This window comes from Protopterus annectens, chromosome 9.part0 (assembly GCF_019279795.1).
Source record: "Protopterus annectens isolate FY-2018-M chromosome 9.part0, PAN1.0, whole genome shotgun sequence".
Lineage (NCBI taxonomy): Eukaryota > Metazoa > Chordata > Ceratodontiformes > Protopteridae > Protopterus > Protopterus annectens.
Window position 1 is genome coordinate 941523207 of NC_056743.1, and position 26513 is coordinate 941549719.

Sequence of the window (26513 nt, forward strand, 5' to 3'; positions counted from 1 at the left end):
CCACATAAGTGGTATTCCATTAAGTACAGAAGTAGTAACTTGAGATTTGTGGACCAATGTAGATAGTAATCTCTCCTTTGATAATCACATTGCCAAAGTGGTTACAAACACCTGCTATATATGCCACCTTATCACGAACGGGTTCGCATCTACATCAAGTGAGGTCATTGTGCCCCTCTACTCGTCAAGTCATCAGCACCATACTTGAATACAATGGCCCTTTTGGGATGTACCTTACCCGACACCTGCAGCACCTGGAGAGACCCAAAAGTACCTCTCCAAGAGGGTCATGGGCTACAAACAGATGTCATATGCAGCTCACCTAAGGAAACTCCAGCTCTACTCAGTTGCTTACCACCTACTCAGAGGCAATCTATGCCTGACATACAAAGCCATGTCAAAGCCCGAATTAATGGACATGCTCCACCTCAAAAATCCAAGTCCCTTAGAGATACACGCTCCAGGGACTTAAACCTCAGCACAGGAATAAAAAGGACATGCTGGAGGGACAGATTCATTTCCCAGAGGCTCACCTCACTGTGGAATAGAATCCCAATTCATATTAGACATAGTCCCTCGCTGACCCCTCTTCAAGCCAAATCTGGACACATGGATGGGAAATTGCAAATTCACCCCTGGGATTTCTTCTGTGTCTCTGCTCGACAGAGGCTCAGTAGCCTAAACTTACATGGGCTATCTTGTGTGACCTACTATTCACTGGCACAGTGTAGTACTCTGACAGGGCTGCAAAAGCCAAATACACTCTGGCTAGGCTTGTACATACCCTAGGGCAGATAGCCTACTATCGACCTCTGAACCTATGCTTCTGCTCGGGATGCACAATATTTACTGCTGATACTGTTTGCAGGTCTTTATCGTCTTTGCTTTCCCAGTTTCTATGAACAACTTAGGTATCTGTGGAACATGTTTGATCATGACAGGGTTCCACTATATTATATAAGTGTCTGTTGTCATGTAACTGTGTGCACAGGGCGGATTGCTGGATAGTGATAGGTTCCTGGGTTAACACATGCAACTGCCAGATGTGTGGCCCACTGCTGTAGTCAGACATGACCTAAGTGTGTGAGCATGCCCAGTTCAGGCTTTCCATGTTTTGTTGCCTGACATATGTCTCATTTATCCAAGTGTGTGAGCATGCCCAGTGTGATCTTTCATTATGTTGCAATCTGAAGTCCACTACATTTGTGGATGTGTGTGAACGTGACCGATATTAACATTTATAATGTGTGTGTTGGAAGTCAAGTTCTGTTCTTACTGCAGGGCTCACCTTTGTGTCATAACTCAACAGGGATTATGCTGTGCCTGCAGGGTTTCCATGAGATACTTTGCATAGGCTTATCAACATTCCTTCATACTGGCTGAACAGTGCAATGCTGTCATGGTTTAGTGGTTCAGTACTTTAACTATGGTGCACAGTATCCTGGGTTTGAGGCCCATCGCTGCTTTATGTTTCCATACTGAGCAGACCAGACTGCTTAAGGGCCAGTTAAGCAAATATGAGCATGTTGGCTTTTATTCTGCTATGCCCTACTTAGACCAGGCTTATCTGACATTGCTGTATATTCACCAACTTTGCTGGACATTGCCCAATATTACTCGACACTGACCACAGTTGTACTAGTTGGTGTGTGTATTCTGTTTGCATATACTACATGGTGGTAAATGCTGTTTAGCACTACCTTTAATTGCTTGACACATGGCAATCATGCCTCAGGTGGTGCTGCAGGGCTGCCTATGTCGGATGCACATACTACACTCCCTGTACATGTTTGAAGCAGGTAGTGTCAACTTAGACATCCCTTTTACTATATGTGCGGGTCAGAGAGAGGTATAATTTCCAGGGTTCCTACTGAGGTAGTGTATGTGCTATGCATTGCCTCTTTGCCAAGGCCAAAGCATACTGGGCTTGCCTCCTTCTGCCTACTGGGGCAGGCTCAGGTTGTTCCTCCTCTGAGTCACGCTCTGCCTGTGATGACCTTGGCAATGGTGGGGGGGCTGTTTGGGCCAGGCCTATGCTGGTCCTGCTGCAGCTGTTTTCACAGGATCATATTATGTAGCATAGCACATACCATGACAATTTGGGTACATGTAGTTGGAGTGTACTGCAAGGCTCCACCAGATGTGTCCAAGCACCGGAACCGTGACTTGAGCAGCCCAAACACACGCTCAATTACATTTCGTGTTTGTGCGTGTGCCTCATTATGGTGTTCTGTTCAGGTGTGTGTGCATTTCTGATGGGTGTCATCAGCCACGGCTCCAGTGCATAGCCAGCATCCCCCACTAGGTGACCATGTGGGATGTCCCCATTGGCAAATGTCTGGTACAGCTGCGTCAGATGCCAGATATGGGAATCATGGTAGCTTCCAGGGCAGCCAGCACACACATTCAGTATTATGCCCTGGGCATCACACACAACCTGACAGTTGATGGAGGGGAAGCCCTTGCGGTTGAAGTAGACCCTACCCCACTCACCGGCTGGTGCTTTGATGCGTATGTGCGTGCAGTGTATTGCACCCACTATCTCAGGGTATTCCGCTATTTGCTGGAAGAGACGCATATTGCTGGCCAATACCTCACGGGAATTGGGGAAATATACATGATCACCGACATGTGCTGACATGGCATCCAGAAACTGGTGCAGTACCCTGGATGCTGATGCCTGTGATATCCCCATCATATCACCAGTTGGTCTCTGGAAGGTACCTGTTGCTAGTATTCATAGGCCAACACATACCTTGGTTTCCACTGGAATGGGTTCCCCCCTCTGTTGGTTCTTTGTGTGAGGCATGGCCTGCACAGCTCAACAATTTGCTGCATGAGGTCTCTGTCCACTCTATAGCTCTCCACTATCTCCAGCTCATGTAGCCCCTGGTAGGTTACCCTGGGCCTGTACACTCTTCTCCGTTTCCTCACTGGGGGTTGGTTGGCAGCATTCCCATTGTCACCACCCTCAGCATGTTGCATATGTCGGTTTATGACAGCAATGGCAGCCCCTAACATTTCTTTGTCTCAGTTAAGCCTTTTCAGTATTCACTTCTCTTAGCTTACTGCAGTGCTGCAGTGTCTCTGAGCAATACATGGTGAAAAGTTGTTTGCAGCGTTTTAAGTGCTGGGCTGGTTTACTGCCTGTGTAATTGCCTGATTCTGATTATTTCCACCTGCTAGCTCTGCTGACTCTCCCTGGTTCACTTCCTACTGTTTGTTGTGCTTCCTTTTCCCTTTCCATTTCCTCAGGGGGCAGCGCCACGCACACTAGCGCAGACACGCGTACACGTGCTAACATGCGCGCACACAGGCTTAGACAGACTTACACTAGCTACTTCCTGCCTATACGCGCACACACGAGCACAGAGGCGCTTACAAGACTTTAAACTGCCTTATACATGTTTACTCCGGCTTAAACGCATGCACTGACGCTTCCACGCGCGCACATTGTCTTACTCGGGTTTACAGGCGCGCATACGCGCGCATACACGTTGCAAGCATTTTTCAAGAAACTTTGGTGATACCCACAATGTGCACCTTCTATTTCTTGACTTTAGCTAGGATACCTGATGACACACCTCTTCCAGTGATGAGCAACTAACAGCTAACGCATTACACTCTGCTCCAATGAGATTATCTTCTTTCATACATACCCCCTCCTGATGTCACCTATATCCCACTCTGTTACTCCCCTTATCCTAGTCTTACAGTCTACTGACTGTGCTCATTTGCTATGTAGACTTGGGGTCCACTATCCTTATGCTTATTTGCATAGGATTGCCTACTAATGCTTGGTTACATCTCTTAGACTGGGTTCCCCCCTTAGCAACCCCTACTCGGTAGCCATGTTGTCTTCAGCCTGCCATTGCTTTGTATTGTACAATACAAATCCCCATGAAATCCACATTTGAGGGTTTTCATTTTTATTTTCCTGGTTTTTAGAGCGCAGCCCGTTTGCACGACGCTGCGCTACGCTTAAACATGGAATATCGAAAAAAAAATGTAATTACTTTTTTTTTCATTTTGCATCGGGTAACATTGCCAATGGCCATATATTTGGCCATTGGCATGCTTCCTCTACTGGATGCAACCTTTATTTGCAGCTGTCACGGCTCTGTTTTGCTGTTTGCAGAACGGTACTCAGTTGTCAACTGAGTACATTTCTGCAGATAACACTACTCTTACTCGGACAGGTTCGGGTTTCCTGGAATGCAAATCTACCTCATTTGCATGCCTTTCAGCTGCAATTGAGGTAATTTGCATGTCCCGGCCCTGTCTGTGTAAGAGCCGTTTTAGGAGCTCTCTTACACGCCCCTACAGGCTGTTCCTGGATCACTCGTCAGACATGATGGCTGCATGGAGTCTTACTCTACTCTTAGACTCCGTGCAAGCCATCGGGAATCCGGCCACAGAGTATCATATTGGACACATCATCCTTTCTCCTCTAAGTTATTTCTGATTCTTCCTGGGAACCAGGTTTGCCTTCACTCCTTACATATATACAGGCAACTGAGTTTTTTTACATAGATGGGGCTAAAGTTTTTAAGTCTGAACGAAGGAAGGATCCATCCTTTCTTCCCTAAGTGATCTCTGATATTTTTCCTTTAACCAGATTCACCTTAACTCCTTAGATGTACACAGGCAACCAATTTTTACCTAGACGGGACTAAATCTATACACAAGTCAGACCAACTTTTCATTTCCTTTTCTGGCCCAAGGAAGGGATTTGCTGTGTCAAAGGTCACCTTATCAAAATGGCTCAGACATTGTACTTCCTTTCTTACTCACGTACAAACGAGCCTGGACCTCTTAATACCAAGCACATTCAACTAGAGCTATAGCAACCTCTGTAGCTTTCCACTCCAGAGCCTCTATGGATGACATCTGCACAGCATCCATTTGGGCTAAACGACACACGTTCATCAAACATTATAAGTTGGATATGGTCTCCAGGGGAAGAGCTGCCTTCATCTCAGTGGTGCTCAGTAATATTCTGCTATAAGGGCCATCCAGGTTCCTTAAGGTAGAGTGGGATTCTGTCCCATCAGTGATGAATGGGAAGAAGATTAGCAGCATTAGATAAAGAAGTTATGTCTTACCATAACGTTCCATCTATGTTGTTGATCTTCTTCCATTCATCACTTACCACCCACTGTCCCCCTCCAAAGGCTCCTGGGGATGCTTTGGGTTTATGTGGTACCTTAGGTTATTTGCGCAGAAGTGGCCTGCGCTTTACTTACTTTTTCTCAAGCAACCTCAATCTGAAGTAACAGAGAGAGGGGGCATTCTGGGTAGAGACTTAGCTCAAGAGTTTTTTGGCTAACGCGAGCTTGCTACAAGGCCGACTCGGTTCCTAGGATGGAACCGATAACCCATCAGTGATGAATGGAAGAAGATCAACAACATAGATGGAACATTATGTAATACACTTACAATACATTAATATTTGAATGGCAGCATTTATCTCTGAACAGTCATTCTTTACTGGGCAAATACCAGACTCCCAGTTGTATGAATTCAGTGCACAAGCCCTTAACCTTATAAATACATAGATCACCAGTAACAACCATTTAAAACTGAATAATCAAACTCCTTAACTGAACTGAATAAAAATAAAGTATTTCACCTGAAATGTAAATATGCAGACAGGAATAATCTTGTCATTGCTATTACCTGTTTAGTGTTTTATCTGCTTAGTGGAGCTTAGCTCCCCAGGTCTCTACTGAAAATGGACATATATCCAGGTCAACAAATGTAAAATAAATAAATAAATAAAAAATCTTACATGAGAATTTTTAAACATTCTGAACAGATGACACAAACACCAAAATATATCAGCTAGTCTAGACCCTAAATAATTTTAGCTAAAGATATATTGTGCCCTGTCACTGACTTTCAATATCAAAATAGAGTACAGAATGCAATGATCAACAAAGATTGTGAAGCTCCCCATTGTCCCAAGAAATAGTCTCTCACACACACACACACACACACACACATATATATATATATATATATATATATATATATATATATATATATGTGTGTGTGAGAGAGAGGTGTACGTGTGTGTATCTGAATACTGTTAAATAATAGGTTAAAATAGTAGCACATACCCAGTTTCATAGTCTCAGCCAGCAGAATTTAATAAAATATAAAAAAAAAAAATACAATTGAATTCCAATGCTCACTTGTCATGCTCCTCTTCTCTGTGCACAGCTCCTTTTGTTTGTACATAACTCAGTCTGTACCAGGCTGCTTCAGGCACTATGGTCACCTGATGTGGCTGAACAATGATAAATATGGCTGCTCACTACTTATTGGTGCAGCCAAAGCAATCTCATGCCAGTGCTGTTTTCAGCTCCCCTAAAAGACAGGACAGGACTCACACAATATTTTTCAGAAGAAGTAAATGGTAACTCTCCAGTATCATAGGTTCTAGGTTAGCTGCCATTGTGGGCCATTTTAAGCCTAGCCAATTTCTCTTTTGTGCTCCAAATAACCTATCTCATTTGGTTATAGATTGGCCTTTCCCATCCCATGGTTCATGATTGTATATTATCCCTAATGAGAATAACTGGGAATCATGCCAAAGATAATTTGAGGGGACTCAAGCATGAAAAAGCATTTAGGAGCTGTTTCTATCCATTAATAGTACAGGGAGCAGTCCCGGGGTAAATTTTCTGTTACCCATCCATAGATTTAAGTTGCGTTTGAATATGTTCAGGAATTAACTTTATGTGGATGGGGAATCTGTTTCACAGCTACATCCTCATCCACAATTCCCAGGAGTTCTGCCACCAGTCAGACTAACCTGACAAAAAAAGGAACACAAGTAACTAATTTCTCATAAATTAAGGCAGTCTTTAAATGTTTGAATGACAGCATTTAGTTTTGAGAGGTCACTGTTCATTAGGCAGCTACCGAACAGTTACTAGTGCTAGTTCAATGCAAAAACCATTAATAAATGCATAAATTAGCTACCATAGACATTTGCAACTGAGCATTAAAGCTCTTCTTAAAATAAGAAAAGTCATTTGAAAAAATACATAAATAGGAATAATCCTCCACAAGAAATTTAAAGTAAATGTTCTGAACAGATGGGTGACATGCACCTAACTGTTTTAGTCTAGACCCTAAACAATTTTAACTAAACGTATATTATGTTTTATCTGCCAATAGCATTCAAGATGACAGTAGACTCTTCAAAACCCTTATAGATATTTCTGTTCATTGGTACTTGCTCCAGCAGGAATATCCAGCAACTCTCAGACTAGTAGTCTTTCACTCTACTTGTACAAGTCCTAAGCAAGATTGCCCATTGGATTCAGTTCTTAAGTTTAGAAGATGCTTTTGTGTTTCCTCATTTGTGTACTTCTGGGGAGAGGAGTCCCAAATAAAATAATATATTTTAATCCAGAGTAGCATCTTCAAGGAATAATTCACTGTAGATGTGTGTACAGCAGAGGTAGTTTCACTTTTAAAAGATAGTACATTCTAGCAACAAGTGCACGGTTTTTAGATACAATTTTACATACATCTCTTCTGTTAGATATTTCCTAAAAAGTGGGGTTTGGCTTTATTGGCCTGACATTTTCTATTAAAACGACAAAAGAAGTCATGGGCATTCAGAATCGCCAGTTAGCTGAAACACCCGATGTTCATAAGGTTCATTTGCATATATCCCATGTGCCTCTGATACAAAAGGTTTGGGAGGTCACTCAGTGGAAGTTCTAGCTTTGCTGGAGTTTTCATTTTGTTTTTACTGATTGTTTTTTCAGTCACTTTCTCACTCATTGTTTTAGTTTGTTGTTTGGGATATTTTTGCAGTGACCCTAATAATAATGGATATCAGCTGGGTATAACAGCCCTGTGTTTCTAATGATTAGCCAATCACTATGCTTGTGCTGTGCTGATGATGTCATAACAATGCCAAAATATGCATATCCACAGCTAGTGGGTTTGGTTTTATTGCCCTCAAATTGTACATTAAAATGATGAAACAAGTCATGAGCATTCAGAATTGCCAAATAGCTGAAACACCTGAAGTTCATAAGGATCATTTACATATATCTCATGTCCCTTTGAGACAAGAGGTTTGGGAGGTCCCTCAGTGGAATTTCTAGCTTTGCTGGAGTTTTCATTTTGTTTTTACTAAAAAAAGACAAATGCAGTACAACTTTAAAGAATTGCTTATCCTTTTCTCAAGTTAATACATCTTTAGTGTATATTAATTTACTTCTCCTATATTTCCCTTCTGGTATTCCCAGCTTAATACAGCTATTCATAGTATATACAGACATGTAAACATCTTTATTTATTATATTAAATTGCTGTAAATGAGGCTCCAAAACTATGATTGTAAATATCTGTATCTATCTATATATTATTCCTGTACACACAGTTCATCCATGTTTGACTCGCTAGCTTTAACTTATGCTCAGAATATGATAGTAATGTGCATGCACGCCAAGCTTTTTTGCTTTTCTGGGTTTTTTTGTCAATATCCACCATTAATACTTTTTGTCAGCTTGCATAGTATTCACAAAGTATCCCTGTCTTTTACCACTCATATGTCCCAACAGCATTAATATTCTACTGATGTATCTTATATTCAAAACACATTCTCACAAAGTGAACAGTACCCACACCTCTTCTGCAGCTTCGATATCTTTTTCTTCATTGCTTCTTATCATACTTTTAAGCACAGCACTTACACTTGCTACTGATATGTAGTTTGCTACTGATATGTTGCTAGTTATTTTGATTTGCACACTGAGAGGACACATTGTTTCCTTTTTTATTTTAGTTATTATTTAACAGCTCCTGGGCTTTAGTTTCAGATACAGCATAATTGAATGCATTTGTTTCAGTTTACTCACACAGCGTGTAGCAATGGCTTTTACAGTGTCAGGTCAAATTTTCTTTTGCAGTGTGCTTCTTATGTGATCATTTTTTTATGCTGTAAACTGTTCTCTCACTGATGAAGAAGTCGGAGTTGCCTACATTCAAAATAGAGTGATGTTTCCTTTGTCTTATTTTAGTAGAATAGGCATTAGGTTTATTGATGTCTGATGAAAAACAAATGTGTTACATGGGATTGCTCCTTTGGTGACTCACTGCATGCCTGGAATTCACTTCTGAATACTGAAAAATGATTCTTTCTTCCTCCTTCAGTGAAAAAGTGGTAATACCTTAACGGCTTATTCACATGATGTATGAAGAAGCATGACATACTGGACATTCACTGACTTGTCACTGAAGCTAGTTACTGTGAGATACAGCTCAAATGTTTGGAACTAGGACTCACAGTTTTCTGACAGTTTTCCCTGCAGCTTCATAGTTTCTGATGGATGAAAGGGAACCATACTGAGCCAAAAACTGAAGCAATATCTTTCCAAAAATTGAGATGGCGTGCACCTCTTTACTTTCACTTATTTAAGCTTACATACTGGAGTGGGATGCTACTCCAGAATGACCTATTTCAGGCCAGGCCTGGGTTGCACAGAATCAAATAGTTCTCAAGTTATATAACATCAAGGAGAAATATACACAACATAGATGAAAACAATGTATAAATACTAATATTATAGAGTAATCACATAGAGTATATAGTTAAATAAATGAGAAAGAATAGATTATCAGAAAAAAAGAATACATTGCAGAGGCTGCTAAGTACATGTTCGCATGTACATGTTTGATTTCAACTGATCATGGACGGATTACATTGAATAGGAGACAGATAAAAGGGGTTATTTTGTGGACTTAAGTTTTGAGGCCTGAATTAAGGCACTTGCATGACTTTGTTTCATTGGGTATACTTTAAATTGGGTCTGCACCTTGCAGGAAAGGCTGGTAGGATCAATGAAAAGTTGCAGTTATGTTGTCTTTGTCCATGTTAAGTAGAATTTCATTAGTGAGTGTCCACAAATCAATCATTGTACTTCTCCCTGACAAAAATCCATGTTTCTTCTGGTATTGGAGGCGGCACTGTTGTAAGTAGGTTGAGAGCTGATTGTAAATGATTTTCTCTATAGAGTTTTTCCTAATGTAGATAAAACTGAGATTGGACAGCAGTGAGAGCCTTTCATGAGTTTTGGCTGTTTAGTAAAGGCCTGACCAATGCTGACTTGAAAATAGCAAACTGGAATACATTTGTTTGATCGAGCTAACATTGCTTGATCGGGTATAATATTGAGTGTTAATACCGAATTTCTCATTGCCGAACGGTCGGTGTCGTACCAAACACTGAATGCGACATTTCCGACCGCTCTACCACCTAAACAAGTGCTACCATGGGTCAAAAAGGGGGAATGTTTTGCAATTTGCAACAATTGCATTCACATTTTTGAGGTTTTGCCGCACTGCTTTCGACCGTATTCCGATCGACCATCCACCAGCCAATCAAATGAATGTATACCTAGCAAGCTTGATGTTTGATGTGAGACATGGGTTGTAAATGTGAAGTAGAAGGGTGATTATCCATTCTTATCTGTGACATATGAACCAGGAAGTGAAACTATCTGAACTAGGAGGTGCATCATTTTTCAAAGATGTTCACAAGTTCATTGAAGGCAATTTCTCTGAAGTAGAAGGGTGACAGATAAAGGGGGTGAGAATCAGACTACAGCTGGGAGGGAGGGGGATATGTGGGGCACAAGGGAGGCTACTGGATTCATGGAGAAACTCAGCAACTGAGAGATGACCTTTGTAGCACTGAGTCATGTCTTGAGATATGCTATATGAAGTGGTTCTATGGCTAGTTAGCAGGTTAACCTCATGCCAGAAATATTTAGGTGAGTTATTAAGGGAGAATCATTTGGATGAGAGATATATGACTTTTCATCTTCTGGTTGCTTGTTAGCAAAGTTTGAAGTATGATGAATTGTATCTGTGGGGAGTTTTTGTTTCCAGTTATGCCAGGCTTTATTGATTAGTTATAAAATGTGTTTAACTACTGTCTTGAAATTAGTGGAAATAATTTGTTTCGTACAGTTTTGTGAAATGAGTGTATGTTTTTTCAGCAACAGAGTTTGGATATTGGGATGACAGAATGGAAGTCCAGTCCATTCCAGAGTTGCAATGTGTAAGTTTAGACTGGAGATTTTATTTTGTGATATAAATCTAAAGGAGATCAAACTTAGTGGACATATAATACTGCCACTCTGAACATTGAGGTCATTGGGCAGTGAAGGTAGGTGGGTAAATGTTGATGCTGGAGACTTTTGAGGGTTGATTATTACCAGGTCATGTAGGGACTGGTGATTTGAGTTAGGGTTAGAAGTGAGGGATCTTTAGTTGGCCAGGGTCTAGGTTTTCAAGAAATAGCCCTAGTATATGGTATATTTTGCGTTCCCCAAAACATTAATTGTGTTTGTAGCAAATTTATATCTGCATAACTCATTCACACAAATAGCATGGGTTAAGTAAAATGTCTGACAATGCGTAGAGTGCTCCTTTTGAAGGAAGCCATCTTCTGTCCACATCTACAGCATGCATGTGCAGTCTGCATTTTACAGTAACATTTTATGCATGTTGTATTCATTTTCAAAATGTCTCCAGCTGTTTGTGTAAGTCTTGGCTAATAAACTAGTGAATTCAGCACAATGTGGTACCATAGAAACAGTTTAATGGTAGCAAGTTGATAAACTGGATTAACAACTGATTACAAAGACTAAGATACTGGTACAACTGTATATTCGTATTTACTGAAAGGTTTATTAAAATAAGCCAACCAAGCACTACCTTCAAGATTTTTTTTTACATTTTCTTTATAATGCAGATTACTGTCAGATACGCTGCTCTTCTTCAGATGACTCAAATTACAAAATGCCCACAAGACAGTTTTTTACAGTCACTTTTATCTAGTTGCAAACTTTGCCCTTGATGAAACATTCTTTTCCTGTATTGAAGCATTCTTTGTCTGCATTCTTATCTCACCCAGAGAAAAACAGTTTCTCAGCAGCCCAAAATGTTCTTTCATTGATAGGATAGTCTGTAACTTTTACTGCTGTGTTAGCCGTTTCCCTTTAGCAGGTTTATTCACTTGAATATCTGTATATATTCAACTGTTTATGATATTTCAACAAGCCTCTTGTCAATGCCATTCGTTACAAAAACATTCAGAAGTATAATACTTTTTGTTCCACACAAGCACATTCTGCTAAGTTAATCATATTACTGCATATTTCTTTTCTGTACTTGCAGATGCTGTGTTACATTGTATTTCTAAAAATATCAGTTACTGTGATAGAAAGCAGTTTTACCAAACCTTTGTTATTGTGAAAGAGTTCTACCAAATTATGTATATTTTTCTATCAAATGCATGTTATTACTGAGGGAAGCCAGTTTTCCTTTATGTAATTCTGTCAGTTCCCCTTTTTTATTTTGAAAACCAAAAAAATTCAACCAAATAATGTATCCATTGGTTATGTTACTTTCTTTACCACTTACATTAATTATAATACATACCTGACTGACAGTCTTTGTAATACAAAGTTTAACACACATGCACATTATTATGAACAGCAAAATAATGGCTACCATAGGAATTAAAATTGTGATAATGGTTTTCCACCATTTCAAAAATAATGACTACTTCTAATAATTTACTGTGCTTTCTCAATTCCCATATACTCTTTACAGCTCCATATGCTGGAAAAAAATCCTGCTCCAGCAATTACCCAGCCTCCTAAATTCATACTCTTTAACCCTTTTGCTGCATTTATGTCATGACCGTAGAACCATGATTCATATAATGTACCAGTACTGTTTTCTAATTTTCTCTTTCTTCTGACATTTCTTATTTTACCTTCTGGTAATTCTATAGTTAATGCCATTGCTGTTATAACATACCCTACATAACAGGTTCCTTCCCATTCCATAGGAAGCCATTTATATGTTTTTGTACAGCAAATGTAGTATTCTCTCTTACATAATGTACCTATTGGACCCTCCTGTAGTCTTGGATTAAGACTAGTCACAAACTTGCTTATGTCCTTATCTTTTGTATCCTCTAAAATTCTGTAACATGCAAATTGTACTACAGCTTTCTTGATATTTTATGAGGGACATTTCCTCCAATCTGTCCAATTGAACATTGTATTCATTATTTCCTTTGCTATTCCCAGTTTTTGTTGATCAAAAAACTTTCTCACCTCTGCCCTGCTTTCTAACACCTTTTCCCAGGTATTTATTTAAACATCCCCTAGCCACTGTGATATTGCATTTAGTGACTCCCCCTACTGGTTTTGATCCTGTCTGTTGTATACATACACTTCGTTTTGGAGTTGTCCTTACTTTTAAGATTGGAACATCTACCTTGTCTGGCTTGCACAAACTTTTATTCATGTTAATAATTTTTAGAAAATCTTTTAGTTCCATGGGTACTGCTGAATAATATACTCTATCCTTTGCCATAGGTATTGATGCACATACCCAGCATTTAGTTGCATTATTTACTATGCATTACTGTAAATGTATTAAAATTGGGTATCCATCCCTTCTTGTCTTTGGATATTGATTGGCCTTTCAGGCTATATGCAACATCCTTTGCATATATTATAATAACTAACTGTATCAATTTTCTGTTTCTAAATCTTTTTTTTTCTGGGAGCTTTTACCAATCAAGGTATTCTCTTCCTGTTCTAGCAGTTTTGGTCTCCCAAGCCAGTAAATGGACATCTGAAAAATAAATAAATAAAATATTATTTACCTACCCTTCATTTGCTCTCCCTGTTTAATTACTTTACACTGATCTCTATGTACCAACATATATTTTTTAGATTTTTTCACATTCTGTACTCTTAGGACCAACCGTACAATCAGTTCCTTAACTTCAAAAGGTCCTTGCCAGTTGCTGTCCCATGGACCAGTTTTACTGAATTTTTTTTTACCATGACTTTATCACTTAACTGAATAGCCTCTTCCTCTGGCATGGTTGGAACTTTTTCCACAAATTGAATGCTTGCTCTTTGGCTATCTCTTGGCATACTTCCTGCAGGCCTTTTATCCATTGTTAACCCTTTGTTGCTTTTAACAATGGCCTTTCACTCCATACTTCTGGGTCAGAAAGAAACTGTAAAGGCATTTGTCTGCCTGTCATAATTTCAAATGGAGATATTCCTGTCTTGCTATTTGGTATTGCCCTGACTGCTATCAAAATGCTAGGTAAGTGATTTACGTAATTATTTCATTTCTCAAGGCACATTTTTTAACCTGTCCTTTTTAAGGTTCTATTCATTCTTTCTGCCATCTCATTTGATTCTGGATTATATGGAACATGAAACCTTTGCTGAATTCCCAGCATGTCACAAATTACTTGCATCATCTTACTGACAAATTGTGATCCATTATCTGATTCTATCACCCTGGGCCATCCCCAATGGCAAAACATGTTTTTCCAAAGTACTTCTGCTGTCACTTTAGCTGTTATTCCCTTGGTTGAAATTGCTTCTACCCATTTTGAAAAAAAAAAACATCTACCACTACCAGCAAGTAGCGATACCCACTCTTTTCAGGAATCAGTGGTTCTGCATAGTCAGTTTGTATAGAGTACCATGGTCCATCTGCCATGGTTACCCTATCCAACTGTGGTTTCTTGCACCTTGCATTTGTCTGCAGATGTATCAAACATTCATTCTGCACTACCTGAAACAGTTTTTTTAAACGTGGATTCCAATACTTTTCTTTCACTACTGGCCATAAATTTTCTGTTCCTACATGTCCCAAAATTTGGTGATTAAACTTCACTAGCTGTTTTTCCAACTGATATGGAATGTATAGTGATTTTAGCCCTTTCTCTGTCTCAAAAACATAGAAATACCCACCTACTCCATCATTCTGTAACACACATTTTTCCAGTTCTTCTGACTCTCCCTTTTCCTTTTGAATCCTTTTCAAATCCTCATCTACTTGATGTTCTTCATCTCACACTGCTGCAGTCATAACTTATGGGTAGTCCGCTGTCCTCGGTCGGCCCGAATACCAAAGTATTAGGCTGACGTCGGTCATGGGCGCTCAGATCTGACATCAGAGCGTCAAGGTATTAAAGCGCATGACCGACGTCATTTCCTCAGTCTTTTTTGCCGCATGGTCCGAAGCAGAAGCAGCGTTTGCAAGTGCCGTTTGGCGTTCTGAAATTTTCGTATTCTGAGTTTCAGACCGAAACCAAGTTGGGCTAAGTACCCCGTTGGGGAATATTTTTGTTTTTTCTTGCCTCAGTTACTTCCGGATGTCAGAAAAAGTGAATAATTGTATTTCTTGTGGGAAACAGATACCGCATAGGGATTACCACTCTCTTTGTATTCCTTGTTTGGGACCGGAGCACGACGTAGTAGGGTGTCGCTTTTGTGCTAGGTTTAATAAGCGCACCATTAAACGTAGGCTAGATTGTCATAGGCTTGTCTTCGGTAAGCGGTGTAATTACCATATGCCGTCGGATCCTCCGACGCCCACTACCGCGAAGAAGCGCAAAGATAAATCTTTAAAGTCCAAACAGGATGACTCGTCTGTTCCGGACGCCGGTTCTTTAGATACTACGGTGGATTTGGTTGATCCGGCTGAAGTTTCAAATGAGTCTCAGGGGGAGACGTTGGTTTTGCATGATGTGGCCTCTCAGGAGTCAGGTCAAGCTGAGGGGGCCTCTCAGGTTACTGTTCTCCCTTCTTTGCCTAAGGTGGCTAGGCCTTCTCCTTCTGTCTCTAAGGTGCCCTCCAAAGGCAGGCCTGGTTTGCCTTCCACAGGTGTCAGTCCTAGTTCTGCAGGTTCTGTGCCTAAAAAACATATGCTTAAAATGGCAGAAGATTTAATTACTTTAATCAGGGGTTCTATGCCCCCTCCTGATAAGAGGCCTAGGGTGGAGCCAGAAATGGAAAGTTTGGAGCAGGCTTCAGATTACTCAGAGTCTTCGGCTGAAGACATTCAGGATTTTCCTCCTTATTCTGATTCAGGCGCAGAGGATTCCACTCCTTCTGCTTCTCCTCCAGAGGATTTTTCTTTTCAGAAACCCTGCATTCCATGAGGGAGCATTTTAAATGGGAAGGTCAGGATTTCTCAGATTCCAGGAAGAGGCTTAGGGAATTTTTGTTTTACCACAGCATAGGCCCTTGGCTATACCTCCTGTTTTGGATGTTGTTCAAGACGTTTTCTCTGAGGCTTCCCTTAATCCAGACTCTTTGCCTCCTGCGCCAGTTAAGCCAGATAGGTATTACAGAGTGCCTGAGGCTCATAAATATCTGTATAAAAGCCCTAGGGCCGATCCAGAAACTATTAGCCAGGGACCTAAGGGTGTCAGGGCTTCTGTTGTAAAGAATCCAGTTCCTTTGGATAAGGAGGCTAGAGCTTTGGAAAGGTGGGGTAAGAAAGTGTATACCTCTTCCACTTTAGCAATGAGGGCTTTGAATTGCCAGTTTCATATGTTGAAGTACCAGAATTTTCTCCTTACTCAGTTAAAATCTAAAATGGATGCTTTGGCAGAGGGCATAGAGTGTAAGGAATTACAGGATTTGGTACATGCCTCTGATCAGGTGGGTAAACATGCTTTGCAGTGTGGTTTTGATGCTTTGCAGGCTTCCTCCAGGGTGGCTGCCACTGGTTCAGTTGTTCGCAGGCACGCCTGGCTTAAGGATCAGAATTTGTCAGAGCATGTTAAAGCTAGGATTTTAGATGCTCCTTTGCAGTCTGAAGTTTTGTTTGGTTCTCCTGTGGAGTCTGTCTTGAAAAAATGGAAGACAAGGCTAAGTCTATGCAGACTGTTAAAGATTTTTGCAGGTGCAGCCCTAAGTTTAGCAGGAACTGGCCTGCTAAGGGTTGGACTTACCCTTCTTCTCATTCACAGTCTAGGGCTAGATCTAGCCGTGGTAGGGGCAGAGCTCAGAGTTCTTTCAGGCCTAGGCCGTGGAGTTCACCAGCACAATCTACAGGTGAGGGCAGGGGCCAGTCCTTTCGTAAACAGGCCCAATGACCTGCATCTTCAGCTGCCAGATCCTTCCTGTCTGGCAGCTCCTTTGGGAGGAAAGTTGGCACTCTTCAAGCAAAATTGGTTTCTGGTCACCCAGGACAAATGGGTGTTGGACATTATAGACCAAGGCTACAAGTTTTATTTCCACACATTGCCTCCTTTCAAAGGCATGCCAGACGTTCCTCCTCAGCAAAGGTTAGAGGCTCACAAACAGATTTCTTTACTTCTTCAAATGGGGGCTATACAGCAGGTCCCTCTGTCAGAAGTGGGCCTCGGATTTTACTCTCCCCTATTTCTTGTACCAAAGAAAGGAAACACTTGGAGGCCAATCTTGGGTTTATCTATCCTCAACACATATCGGGACATTCCAAAATTCAAAATGCTGACGTTGCAACAACTTCTGCCTCTGTTGGGCAAAGATCACTGGATGGTAACTCTGGATCTCAAAGAGGCTTATCTTCATGTTCCTATCAGGCTCAGTTGCAGGAGATTCCTGCATTTTCGGGCTGGGACTTTACATTATCAGTTCTCTGCATTGCCCTTTGTCTTATCTACTGCGCCCAGGGTATTCACAAAAGTTCTGGCTCCAGTGATAGCCTTCTTCAGGTTAAGAGGAATACAAATTTATCCTTACTTGGACGATTGCCTGATTCTTGCTCAAGACAAGCACGAGCTTCTTCACCATCTGCAGTATGTTATGACAGTGTTAAGGTGCCTAGGGTATTCTGTGAACGAAACAAAGTCTAGTCTAGTACCCTCTCAGGAAATGTGCTTTCTGGGTGTGAGACTGAATACAGCTTCCCAGATGGCCTTTTTGACCCCGGACAAGCAAAAGAATCTTACACTTTACTTCCATCAATTGTCTCTACGGTCCAGGCTGACTGCAAGGACAGTCCTTCAAGCCTTGGGGTTCATGGCATCTTGTATTCTGGTGCTTCCCAATGCCAAACTGCATATGAGGAAGCTACAATGGTATCTCAAAATGTATGGACACAACACTGCCAAGATCTGGACACTGTCATTCAGATAATACCTTGCATTCAAAAGGAATTTTTGTGGTGGGCTCAGGAATGTCACCTAAACAATGGACTCTCTGTGACCCGACCAGAGGCGAGTCAGATTTTAACGACGGATGCCTCGGACAAGGCCTGGGGAGCACACCTCAATGGAAAATGGGTTCAAGACACGTGGCCTGCCAGACTTCAACATTTACATATCAACTTGAAGGAAATGTTAGCAGTCCAGTTTGCATTGATGGCTTTCAAGGATTTACTTCTCCCAGGGCAGGTGTTGATTCAAACAGACAACACAACTGTCATGTGGTACATCAACAAGCAAGGGGAACCCATTCGTACCCTCTTTGCAGGCAAGCTATGATTTTGTGGGAGACTGCTCTCAGTTTGCAACTCACTCTTCAAGCAAGGTTTCTGCCAGGAGCACAGAACTCCTTAGCAGATGTTTTGAGCAGATGGATAGTGGATCCCCACGAGTGGAAATTGGATCCTCATGTATTTCGACAGTTGACAATGATACGGGGGACTCCAGACATAGATCTGTTCGCTTCTCCACTAAATTTCCAGGTGCCAAAGTTTTGCACAAAGATGTTTCATCCCACAGCTTGGAAAGTGGATGCTCTATCATTCAGTTGGAGCAATCTTCACGTCTATGCCTTTCCGCCTCTGCCTCTTCTTCCAAAGGTTCTCTTGAAGGTCAGACACGACAAGCCCTCCATGATTCTAATAGCTCCAGACTGGCCTCGACAGCACTGGTACCCTCTGCTGAGGAGTTTAGTACGGGAACCTCCTTACCCTTTGCCTTTGATTCCACACCTTTTGACTCAGGAGGGCAATCATTTCCTCAATGTCAGGATTCAGTCCCTGCATCTAACAGCCTGGCATATTCTGTTCTAGAACCTGGAGGGTCGCAGCTTCCTCAACAAGTTTTAAATGTTATTTTGGAGGCCAGGAGGCCTAGTACAAGGAAAGTTTATGCTGATAAATGGAGGAGATTTTTTATTTGGAGCAAAGCAAAGAGCTTTGATGTTTCCAGGCCTGATTTGAGTGTTTCTCTTCAATATCTTACAGAATTATTGGACAAGGGTTTGTCTTTCTCCTCTATAAAAGTTCATGCTGCAGCCATTTCTGCTCACTATGACTGTGATCCACCATTATTCTCTCATCCTTTGTTTAAGCAATTCCTTAGGGGGGCAAAGAACATAAGACCCCCGCGTAGAGCTCCTACTCCTGCTTGGGATCTCAATTTTGTGTTGGAAAAAATTACTTTACCTCCTTTTGAACCTGCAGCTACAGCTGAGTTAAAGTTTTTGTCTTGGAAGACTGCTTTTTTGTTGGCCATTACGTCTGCTAGAAGGGTTTCTGAATTACAGGCTCTAATGGCAGTTGAACCCTTCCTAATTTTTCATAAGGACAGGGTATCTCTGCGTACTAACCCTACTTTCATGCCTAAAGTGGTTTCAAATGTGGTCTTGAACCAATCTATTCATTTGCCTACTTTTTATGCAGATCCCCAAAATAAAGGGGAGAAAATTTTGCACACTTTGGATATTCACAGGCAGTTGCGTTATTATTTGAGCAAGACTAAAGGGTTCAGACAGTCTCAGCAGTTGTTTGTTTCTTTTGCTTTGGCTTCTCAGGGGAAACCTGTGTCAAAACAAACTATTTCTAAGTGGATTGGCTTTTGTATTGCTTTTTGTTATTCTCACCATGGTAAGGAGATTCCAGCTGGAATCAGGCCTCACTCCACTAGTGCTACTGCCACTTCTACTGCTTTTTAAGGGGGGTAGCTACTAAAGATATTTTGGAAGCAGCTACTTGGAGTTCAGTGCACACTTTTTCTAAACATTACCATCTTCCTCTTTATTCCAAATCTAGGGCTGGATTTGCCACTGCAATCTTGCAGGGCATTTTGGCAGCCCCCAATGCTTTATGATTTTGCCAGCCTCCCTTTACCTCTGCTTTGGGATTCTACCCATAAGTTATGACTGCAGCAATGTGAGATGAAGAACATAGTACAGTTTTGTACCTACCATAAATGTAGATGTTCGAAGATCCACATTGCTGCAGTCCAATTTACCCTCCCTCCTTCCCCTCTGTAGTTTGGAGTGGTGGTATGATTTGGATTGTGGCTGTTTTTTGTACATGGTTTTAGGGAGTTATTCTATTTTTGGCTGTGGCCTTTATTTTTAGGGCCTTCTGACATCTGGGGCAAGAAAAGACTGAGGAAATGACGTCGGTCATGCGCTTTAATACCTTGACGCTCTGACGTCAGATCTGAGCGCCCATGACCGACGTCAGCCTAATACTTTGGTATTCGGGCCGACCGAGGACAGCGGACTACCCATAAGTTATGACTGCAGCAATGTGGATCTTCGAACATCTACATTTATGGTAGGTACAAAACTGTACTTTTTCCTTCCTCAAAACATCATACTTCAGAAACTTGAAGTTCCCAAACTTTCTCTTTATTCTCTTCAGGTTATAAAGGCTTACCCTACTCAGCTGCTTCCTTTGCTTTAGCATCCGCCAAAGCATTTCCCTTTGCATTCTCATTATTTGTCCTTTGATGAGCTTTTAACTTTAAAATACTGAACTGTTCCTGCAACTTGTACTTTTGAATCAGTTTCCACATATCCTGTAAAACAGAAGCATGTTTTGAACATTTTCTTGCACTATCAGTGAACCCTCTTCTAGCCCACATTGCTATATGTAGTCCCAAAGAATTTACTACATAAGCATTGCCACTGTAAATATTTACTGGCTGTAAATGCTGCAGAAATATTTTGCGGTCTCTAGCTGACATGTATCCTGGTAACTTAACCATATATGGTTTGTCTCCCTTTTGCAATGTCACTATTTCAAACCCAGTGTAGTACTCCCCATCCTTCCAGAAACGTGCACCATCCACATACACTGTAAAAATGTGGCTGTTATAATCTGCCTTTAATGGTGACTTATCCAGTTTCTCCAAATCTGCCACGCAGTCATGCACTTTTCCTTCATATCCAATAAAATTGCTTAAGTAGCACTTGTCCCCGTCTGTATTTGTACATTCTTTGTATTGAAAGTAGTTATCTATTTTGAAAAAAAAAACAGTCTGACTAACCTCTTCAGTGATTTTGTTTATCTCACTGTCATTTAGCAAATTCTTGATAGTGAAATGTGGAGTTTGAATTATAACCCCAAGAACATTGTCAAATACTCTGTCTGTTTTATTCATGGGAAGTTACTAGGCTAATTACCTGAGGGCCCTTACAAGCCTAGTTAAATTTATCCTTGTTAATATGATCATCACATATTGCCCTTGTCCAAGAGGGACACAGGTGGAACCCGTGGGGTGAATTTATAGTTACCCATCCAGTCATCCAGATTGCATTTGAAGAGGCCAATGAGATGCTCTGTTTGATGTAAAGTGGGAGTCTGTTCCAAAGGTGTGTTAACCTCTGGGAGACAAATCTGTCCCCCTGGTAGGTTCTGTTGATGTCACATACCAGGTTTAGGCCCTTAGAGCGAGTAACCCATGTGCCATTTGACTTGTGGATGTGCATAATTTCCAATAAAGCAGGGTCAGAGATCACTTCCGAGTAGTCTGTATGAAACAGAATAGAATGACAGTGATTTCAGTTGATCCACATATGATAGCTGCTGAAGACCTTGAATTTTTCTTGTGAGGAAACTGTGGTCTGTCCAATTGCTGCAGGTGCTTTGAAAGGTACATACCAAAGGGGCGTTGTACTCCGTTATTGGCCTAATGAGTGAAGAGTACAGGGAGGTGATAACTTCTCCTTTTCTTGAAGCAATGCCCTTACTTATGAGATGAGCCATATAGAATGTCCTTCTTACCACTGTGGAAACATGGTGATCAAAAGCAAGGTTGCTGTCAACCTGAGTGCCCAGACCTCTCACCACTGAGTGCATACTTAGGATATTGCCATTGATGTGGTAATTTGCAGGAACATCGCTGTTACCGAAAGGGATGATAATACATTTTTTTGCATTGAGTTTGAGACCATGACTTTGGCACCAGTCATTTGCTTGCGTAAGACTTTGAAGGATGTTGACATCATTTGGAGATTCTGTGACTGCACCCAGTTTGCAATCATCAGCAACTTTTGTCAGCCACACTCCCTTGGTTTTAGCTTGTACTTTGGATAAATAGATTCTGAACAGTAGGGGTCCCAGGACCAATCCCTGTGGAATACCACTGGCTACGGGTCTGCTGTTGGAGGTGGATTCTGCTATTTTTGACTGTATGGGTTCTATCAGTGAGCCAGTTTGCAACCCACCTTATGATATAAGGGCTGATATCTAGCTGGGAGAGTTTGTCAATGATGCCTGAGTGGGGGATAGTGTCAAATGTCTTGGCTAGGTCTAGGTAGGCTGTATGCACAGACTTCCCCTCATCCAGGGCCCTGGTGACTGTCTTGAAGAAGTCCAACATGTTTAATAGGCATGATCTCCCCTTGACAAATCTAAACTGTGTAGGATCTAATGTTTGGAGATTACTTATATCTCTGTTGATAAGGTCTGTGATGATTCTCTCCATGGCCTTGCAGATAAGACTAGTCAGGCTAATAGGTCTGTAGTTCCCAGGGTCAGTAGAAACACCACCTTTGTGCATGGGGATAATGCTGGCTGTTTACCATTAAGCTGGGATGAAGCCAGTGTTTAGACTGTGATTGAAAAGAGTACCCAATGGTGATAATAATTTTTGTTTGAGCCCATCTAGGATGCAGCCTGGGATGTTATCAGGTCCCATTGATGCTGTGTTTTTGGCCTTGGAGAGGGTGTTTACGACCTGCTCTTTAGAGATACAAGGTAGGGGACAGGTGGTAGAGATGTCATGAGGTACGTGTGGTGGGGACAAGGGAGTGATGTTTTCACCAAACGTGTCAGCTAACAGGTTAGCCATGTCCACCGACTCAGTATATGTGTTACCGTTTAACTACCAGTTCAGTGCAAATCTGGGCCTTATGTTTTAGGTTATGGATGTAACTAAAAAATACCTTATGGTTTACCTTTGTTGAGAAAGCTAACTTGGATTCAAAGTTTGCCTTGGAGGACATCACAAGAAATCTTATTTGCTTATTTAATCTGAGGAGGGAGTGTCTCCAGTTTAAAGGCTGCTCCTTCTTACTCTTAGACAGCAGTTTCTTCCTTTTATTGTAAAGCCTTTTAATGGCAGTTGTCCACCAGACAGGTTTCCTCTTCCTTGAAGAGTTTCTTTTGGTCCTAACAGATACTGTCAAGTTGATGCAGTTATACATGTGCTTGTATAGGGCACTGGTGTAGAGCTCGGCATAGTTACTGGTTCCATCTGAGGGAGGGGGTGCAGTGAAGCTATTTATACCATCCTGTAGGAGGTGATCATCTACTTTGGAGAAGTTTTTTTGTCTAGTTTCGGCTAGGGGGGGGCAGCTGTGATAGTTACTTCAAATGAGACTGATTTGTGGTCAGATCTCACCAGGGATGAACGCACAGTGGGGGGTGCTACATTAGTCTCCCATGTTTGTAAGCACCAGATACAGGATGTTGGCACCCTTAATGGGGGTGTCAACTAGCTGGTCCAGGGCATTGGAGTTGACAAAGTCGATGAACCTTTGGGCAGGTAAGTTTGAACATGAGTTATTCACCTAGTCAGTGCTAGGGTAGTTAAAGTCGCCCAAAATCATGGTGTTTGGATGTATCTTGATAGACTCAAGTTGATCCAAATAGGCAGAGTGGGTGTCCTGATTCATGGATAGGGTTCTGTAGTTGGCACTAACTTGAATAGGTGTCCTACCAACAGTTAATTGCACCTGAAGTATCTCCAGGGCATCATACTGTTTAACCAATCTGGAAGTGTATTTATCTTTGAATATTGAAACACTGCCTCCTTTAGTTTTCTTGGCTTCTGTTTGTGGTCTGAACTTGTGGAAGGAGGTGTAACCTGGTATGGTTGGGGTGCTCTCCATAGCCTTGCACCAGGTCTTCATGACTGCATAAATGGCTGCATCCCCCAAGGAGAGGACTGCTTCCAGTGAGTGCAGATGTTCTTCGTGTTTCACTGTTGCAGTCATCATACTTGGGTTATCCTGCCAGGGGTAGCCCTCAGTCAGTCTGAATGCCAGAGGCTTAGTATTTCTGCATCGGTTGCTGTTGCTTCAAGACTGACGTCAGGTCGTCAGAGGTATAAAAACAGGCAGCCGATGCCATTACACCAGTCTTTCTTGCTGAGGAGCCTGAAGCAGAAACAGTTTGCACGAGTGCTGGTCGGCCTCTACCTGAATTTTCGTTCTGATATTGAATCATCCTGAAATCTTCAAAAGCTATGTACCCCATTGGGGATCCTTTTTTCTTGCTCTAACCAATGTCAGAAAACGTCAACAATTGTCTCACCTGTGGAACACTAATACTACACCAAGATTTCCATTCTTACTGTGTCACCTGTTTAGGCCCAGACCACGACGTACCTCGCTGTCGGTTTTGTGCCTTGTTCAACGCCCGAACTATTCATCGTCGGGCCCTTATTGTAGCTAAATACTTTCATTCTCGTTCTCCGTATTCCGAAATGGCTTCAGTAAGCCATGCGATTACTGATCTTCCAAAAAAACATAAGGATAAAGACAGAGACAGACCACACAGGTCCAAAACTGCCAATGACGCTTCTGTTAAGCTACTCGCCAGTTCGCTGGCACTCAGTGAGGCGCTTCCGCAGCCGGTGATGCCGGCTTCAATGGATTCTCAGGCCGCTACCGAGACCCGTTTGGAGTCTGGTATGCCATGAGACTCTTCTATGACTATGGAATCTGTGGATGTCTTTACCTTGGATGGGTCCGGAGCCACTGTGCAGGCATAGGCTTCTTAGGAAGTTCTTCGCACTACCGATATCCAACTTAAACCAACTACTTATTTCACGTCTTTCTAAAACTACCGAGTTTCTAAGGCCAAGAGTACTAGCTACGCCTAAAAAACTGATGATCCAAACTCAAACGACCGCTTCCTTGCCACAATCTCAGATACTTAAAATGGCAGAAGACCTGATCATTTTGATTAGGGGAAACCAGCCTTCCCCTGCTAAAAGAAAGAGACTTGTCCCCAGCAGCTTTATCTGACCAGGAGTCTGATGACTCTGAGGTTTCTGAATATGAAGACGTGCCTTTATCTGCCTATGAGGATTCAGATGCAGAGGAATCCATTCCTTCTGCCTCCCCTCCAGAGGACTTTTCTTTTGGTGAAACTTTACATACTTTGAGAGAGCATTTCCATTGGGAATGCCAGGATTATCCTCAGTCCAAAAAGAGACTTGGGGAATTTTTAGATTTACCACAGCACAGACCCTTGGCTATCCCTCCTGTTCTGGATGTTGTGAATGATGTTTTATGGAATCCTGCCTAACTCCTGATACTTTACCCCTGCTCCAAGGAAACCGCATAGATACTACAGAGTCCCTGACTCTCACAAATTTCTCTTCAAAAATCCTACTGCTGACCCAGAAGTCATTTCCCAAGGACCTAAAGGAATAAAAGCAACTACAGCTAAGAATCCCACCCCCTCAGACAGGGATTCACAAGCTTTAGACAGATGGGGTAAAAATGTATACACCTCTGCAACTCTCGCCATTAGAGCATTGACTTGTCAGTTCCACATGCTGAAATACCAGCAACATACTATGGAACTTATTAAGCAAAAATTATCTACCTTTCCTGACTGTGCAGAAAATAAAGAAGGAGCTTATGCATTCTGCAAGCCAAGTCAGCAAACATACCCTGCAATGTGGGTTTGATGCCCTAGAAGCATCTTGCAGGGCAGCAGTCACAGGTTCTGTACTTAGAAGGCATGCCTGGCTTAAGGAGCAGACCTTGCCAGACCATGTCAAATCAAAATTATTGGACGCTCCTTTGCACAAGGACAATCTGTTTGGCACCAAAGCAGAAGAGGTTTTAAAAAAGATGGAAGAAAAGGCTAAGTCTATGCAGACAGTCAAAGATTTTTTGCAAGTGCAGCCTCCAAGATTCAGTAGGCATTGCCCCTCAAAACATTGGTCCTTTCCAGCCCCCTCAAGGACAACTCAAACTAGACCCAGGGGAAACAGACCCTGCAGATTACAGTCTCAGGGTATGCAGAGATCTAAGCAATGGAGTACCTCCACTTCTAAAGCAGGGAGTGCTAAGCCACCCCCTTATGGAAAGAATTCACAATGACTTCTCAACTCCACTACTCACCTCTGCCCAATTGCTCGTGCCCCTAGGAGGAAAACTTGCCCACCATGCAAAAAACTGGGCCTCCATCACCAACGATCGATGTGTCCTCAACATAGTATCCCAGGGGTACAAATTTTATTTCCACACGCTGCCAACCCCAAAAGGGTTCCTAGACCTTTCTCCAAACCAGTGGGCAGAGGCACAAAACCAAGTTCAGTCCGTGCCCTCCATAAGAACAATTCAGCCTGTTCCTACAGAACAGATAGGTGAAGGTTTTTATTCCAGACTTTTCCTGGTACCCAGAAAAGAGGGCACATGGTGCCCAATCTTAGATCTAGCCATTCTAAA